Source organism: Phalacrocorax aristotelis, chromosome 10 (assembly GCF_949628215.1).
Source record: "Phalacrocorax aristotelis chromosome 10, bGulAri2.1, whole genome shotgun sequence".
NCBI classification, from domain to species: domain Eukaryota; kingdom Metazoa; phylum Chordata; class Aves; order Suliformes; family Phalacrocoracidae; genus Phalacrocorax; species Phalacrocorax aristotelis.
Window position 1 is genome coordinate 25,083,131 of NC_134285.1, and position 6,000 is coordinate 25,089,130.

Below are 6,000 nucleotides of genomic sequence, written 5' to 3' on the forward strand. Positions count from 1 at the left end.
CAGCCCAGTGACAGGTTCCCTGAGGAGGCACAGTCCTCCACCCAGGACAACAGCCACTGCCAGGGCTTCATTGCTATGCACCTTTAGGGGTGTAGCTCTGCTTTACACCCTGCCCTGGGCCAGCCCTCTGCAGCGCATCCCTGGCCAGGACCCTTCTCCATAGGGATACCCCACAGTGCATTTGGGGCACATGACCTTCCCCCGCCCAGTGACCCCTCCTGCTGAGGTGTACCCCATGCCGGTGCGGGGAGAGCTGCCTGCTCCCAGCACTGTCGCAAGCTGGTGCTGGGCGGTGCCGAGCGTGAGCCCCAGGACTGGTTTCTGCTGCCGGGAGAGGATGGGCAGCAGGGTTTGCCGAAACTGCTGGGAGGGTGCAGGGCTGCTGGTGTGCTGCAGCCAGCTTGGGGTTGGGCCAGCCTCTCCCGGTCTCACCAGTCATGGTTGTCAAAGACAGTGTCACCGCGCTCTAGGGCAGGACAGTGCCCAGGGGCTGCAGGGATGGCAAGGCCACCCTGATCCTACCCTGGTGCCAGCAGCCCAGCTCCACCGACGCACCTCGTGCCCTGGATCATCATTTCCACCTCTCACCCTGCAGCTGCTGGGAGCCTGCAGGGACACCCCATGGATGCGTTCCCCTCTCTTGCCCACAGCCCTGGGGGGGTCACAGCATCCCCTGAGCTGGGCTTGTGGCGTGTATCACAGAGACATGCCGGGAGGGACAAGCTGCCTTGCCCTTTCCTCCTAGAGTTTCTGTGCTGGCGGAAACAGAGCATTATCTCCTTCACTCATCAGAGGCAGTTGCCCGTGGGTACACTCGATCTGCATATTTATACAGATGCAAACACTACACCCCGGAAATTCCAGCCTTTACATCATGGGCCAAAGCCTGCCATGAAGGCTTGGCCTTTTTCTTCTTCTTGATGGCTCCTGGGGAGCCTGCACCAGGGCAGACCCTACCTTAAGAAATCCCAGCCAGGATCTCAGCCACGGGTGATACTCCCCTACAGACAGCAGGAGCCTCTTTGGCATCAGGACCGTTGCAATGGTACGGGGTTGCAGGGGGCATGGCTTGCCTCCAAGCTCCCATGAGGCCAGGGCTCCTGTACAGGTGTCTGGGCCTGCAGCATCATGCCACACAGGAGGCAAAAGGGACACCTGGTGTACACCCCTGGGGATGTGGGACCCCCTCCCCTCTCCATCCCTTCATGAGACAGGAGAATAAGGATGAAAAGTGGCTGCCACCACCTTGGATGCAGTGAGCGTATCATGATCTTAAAGTCCTGATGCCACCAGTCCCGTTGTACAGTTCTCAGTGCCTTCCTGAACACTGTGGCTGGGGGACACAGGATACGGACCCACCAAGGAGGGGGTGTCCTTCTCCATCCATCCTCCCCACAGTTTGATTCAGATGCCCCCAATCCCTCCTTGATGCCCTCCATGTGTGCCACCACTTGCTGCCTCCAGCCTGGCACCGGTGGCACCAGCACCCCCAAAGCCGCCACACCAGCATGCCTTGTTGCACTGCCAGTGACAACACAGCTCCTCTGCTCCATACCACACCAGGAGGATGAGGAAGACCTGAAATTTAATTTATTCCATGCTGTATTTTCATGCCAAATGAGTCAGAGGACCATCCTCTTTCAGCGGCCTCTCTCAGCTTTTGTTTTGCTTGGCTGCTAGCACCAGCTTTTGCTTAGTGTTTATTCAATATTTAACCCCCTCGATGGCACTTGATGGCTCAAACCAGCAAGTACAGCAGAAAGAAGACACTTCACCGCTGGGACAGGAGCTTTCCCAGCCTTCACCTCCACTTGGGAGCAATGCACTTATTTACTTCTTGCAGCTTGATGAAGCCCTGAGCTTGGTCCTTCAAGTCACTGCACCCCGCAAGATCCATTTAAAGCTATTGGGGCTCACAAGGGCTGCAGGATAGGGCTGGAGCACCTGGAACAGCTTGGCTGGCTGCTGATTTTGGAGAAAACCAGCCTTAAATGGAGCTGGGGGATGTTTTACCCGGCACAGGACCAGTTAGGAACAAGTACGGCTGCATTCCTGTGCACGTGGGAGCTGGTGAGAAGGAAGCAGCAGCATGGAGGTGTTTCGGTGCCCTGCTTTCCTGCACCATGCCAGCCACAAGCGGGAACTCCCTTCCCACCCCGCCAGCGAGAAACCCCCCAGACACAGGAGTGAGTGGTTCAGCTGGCTCCAAGGAAGAGGGTTGTCAAAAAGTCCCACCCAGAAAAATAAATGAGGTTTTGGCCAATCCACTGTTGGTTTGTGTTCCACCAAGTGTCTCAGCTTTTGGAAGATACTTCCAAATTTTTTAAACCCCCATCCAAAGCTAAATCCTAAAGTTCTTCATTGGGAAACACTGCTGAAAAGCCCCCAGGGCTGAGCATCCCCATGGCCAGCTCCTCTGCTGTGATGGGTCCCCAAAACCCCTAGGCTTTGCAGGACGTGCTGGGGCTGCGGTGCCTTTCAGGGCATTCGAGAAGGGGGATGCCACTGCTATGGTGCTGGCTTGACCCACCAAGTCCCAAAGCCTTCCCAAATTAGGATGGGCTTGCGTGGGGTGGGATGGTGGGACATGGTGGGACCAAGCCCGTCACAAAGGTGTTTGCAGAGAGCAAGATGCCGACAGCTGATGCTGATCCTGCACCTTTCAGCAGTGGGGTCGGCCTCGGCCGGCAGTGATGAGGATGGTGCAGGGTGGAGCAGGGCGAGCTCAGCAGGCTGTGGGATCTGTGCCAGCAAAGGGTTTGCCAGGAAAATGCAATCTCATTGCATAATACGTGTTCCTCTCCTGTTCCCCTCCTGCCGCAGCAGCTCAAGAGCTTCTTACCTAGATTAAGTCAATATTGCCACATTGCTGCCTCTGTCGAGGTGCTCACCACCATGGAAGGAGCTTGATGGATGTTTTAAGGGCTGGAGAGGAGTCATGGGAGTGCAGCTGCGCAGGGAGTCCCAGTGGGCTCCAGCCCTGAGTGTGGCTTCTCAGGGTCCCCATGATCAGCACCCAGTGCACCACTGGGGCTCAGCATCCCCCTCACGAGATCCTACCTGCCCCTCAGAGGGGCCCAGCCCCACTCAGCAGCTCATCAGCCATTGCAGGGCCAAAGCACTCTCCCCAGCACAGGGACACCCCTACTTCTTGATGCTCAAGAAACTACAGAGGAGTTGGTGGCATCAGCTCTGGGTACCAGCACAGGGATGCACCAGGTCCAGCAGCAGCAGGAGTGGGGGGGGGCATAGAACACAGTGGGGACTGGCTGCATCAGTAAACCTCCTGAAAAGCTCATAGGCAAAATAAACACTGCAAAAAACCCCACACCTCCTGTCTCAGCTCTGAGCTGTGGCTCTGGCAGACCCCAGCTGAGGATGAAACCTCAGCACAGGGTGTGCAGTGCTTTGGGCAGGTACCAAGCTCATACGAGAGCTGCCTGCACCCCCAAACCACAGGCCCCCAGATCCACAAAAGTATGCTGTGTGATACAGCTTTGTACAGTGCCTCTGATCCCAAGCCAACATAAAGGAAAAATACCTGGGCAGTTTACATAAGACACAGTTTTCCACTACGACGGAGTTTCTCACCACCCGGCACTTCACCCAGCAGCTGCAATTTTGTGGCTCTCAAGGGCATTCGCACACAAAAATGAGCCACACCAGAGATGCGGAGAGATTAGGAGGATTAAGGCTGCAGAGCTGGCACAGGGGAAGATGTAATGCAAAAAACCTCCAGTAGGCAAAGGCATTTCATCCCTAAATCCAGCCTCTGCTCACCTTTGCAAAGAGTTTAAGAACGACATGGGCTCTGGGATGAGTATGGCTCATAGGTGGAAGCTGGAAGAGGAGGGACTGGTCCCCTGAGCATCTGGGAATTTGTTGCTGCTAGATATTGCGGGGGGATACAAAAGCACGAAAAACAGTGTTTCTAGAGCAAATAAAGACACAGAACTTCATGTGGTAAAACAAAAGTAGGTGGGTTGGGTTTCTCTCCTCGCCTCTCCTTGTTTCAGGATCAGAGCCAGCACACGCTGTCCAGGGCAGGGAGGATGGGGATGCAGGTGCTGCCTGGCTGGGCAGCACTGCCTCTGTGGCATAGGGATGCCTGCAGCCTCTGAATGAACTGCAGCACCGGGCAAATGCCCCCCACCCCACCCCCAAAAAAAAAAAAAAGTAGGGAAAGCCTGGTCTGCTTCCTGGCCCGGACAGGAGCCCAGCAGGGACATGTGGCTGTAGTGGGGAATGTGCCGGCCTCCTGGCACTGCCAGCCCAGCCAGCCCACAGGGATTAACTGGTACCAGGGGGATTGGATAAACAGTTCTTACCAAGGGGATTCTCACAAACCAAATCTATTTAGAAGCAAAATTTGAATCTGGGCACCCTGAAGACAAAGCTGTAACCTCAGTTATAGTTAAAAGAGCCATCGTGGCTGGTAACTGATAAAGCCCAGAAACTCAGCCCCAGCCAGTTCAGGCCAGTAGCCCCAGTTCAGGCTGTTTCAGGGCTGGCGTGGGAGGGTGGCTGCTGTCAGGCTGCTCCAGCCTTACCCCGCCAGCAGCAGATGGGGTACAAGTCTCATTGCATGGTTTGCAATATGGGAAGCCCAATCCTGGCAGGACCTGGCCACCCCTGCCAGGACATGGCACCACCAGGTTGTGCTACAGCACAGCCTTGGGCACCTGTGAGCATGTTAAATATGTCTTTGCTCACAAAAAGCTTGAGGATGCTTGGATGGATGAGGCCACAGAAACGCAAAACATTGCTGTTTTGCAGGGTGGTAGCCCAGCTCCGAGCTGGGCTAAGGCTCCACAGGGCTGCAGGTTTCAGCCTTGCAGCTGAGCTGGTTTCTTATGAGTAATTCACCACCAAGAAGTGGCTGGCAAAGCTAGGGATCATGGTTGTACCACCCCAGTGCCACAGAGCCTCCAGCAGCCTCCCTGCTGTGTGCCAATGTGCTCAGCCCCATGAGGAAAGTGCCTCTCACACCCCAGGAGCAGCCAAGAGGACAACCCACACCAAATCAGCGGGGAGGAAACCTTCCTACAAATACACAAACACACATGTACTTGCCTTGTGCTGTTGCCACTGGGACCTGCAGCCACCAGCACCCCGAGCAGGTGAAGCTGGACCCGCACAGGAGCGTATCACCAGCCAGAGGGCTCTGCACTCTCTAAGGGTGCCTGGGACAAGCCGCCCCAGAGTGGAGACAATCTGATGTACACAGGGGATTGAGATCAATAGGTCATAGCTTGCATTGACTTACCCCCAGAATGAAAATCAGCAGAGGATTTGGGGCTGGTGGGGAAGCTACAATCAGGCCTTTAATCCCACATGGGCACAAAATCCTGGGATAAAAAAGCCAGAGCTAGTCCTAATTGCTGACTGCTGTTTGCTTGTGGACGTATGAGCAAAGCCTCTTAGACTGCAGTGGGCCTGGGGGAGGCATCCTGTTGCCTTCTTGCTGCCCGTGTGTCCAAGCCCCCCGGGAGGAGGGGATCCCCCTTTGTTGGGGAGAACTGGCCCAGCACACACAAGGGCAGCGCTAGCACTGGCTTCCCGAGTGGGGTTGTGGGCCCAGGGAAGGATTCACCTCTGGAAGGAGCTGTGATGCTCGGGACACCGGTCCCCCCTAAAGACAGAGGAAAACCCGGGAGATGCTGGGTGGTGCAGGGAGGCTGGGGAGGGGCAGCCAGCCCCTTCGGCTGCGCCTCCGTGCCTCTGGCCATCATCCGCATCAGGCCTGGGGGAGCCCTGCTCCCGGCTCTCCCCGGCTGCGCTGCTCCCTACCCACCCCTGGACTCCAGGGGGGTGTCACGGTTGATCCTACACATTCGAGGGGGGTCCAGCCTCGCCGGAGCCCCTTTCAGGCAGCGCCGGGACGGGGAGTGGCGGGCTCTGCCAAACCCCTCCTGGAAGCCGGGGAGCGCCGGGGGCGGCCGGGCCGGGGCGGGGGCAGGCAGGAGGCGGTGCAGCCCCGCCCTCCTCCCGCCGCGGCCC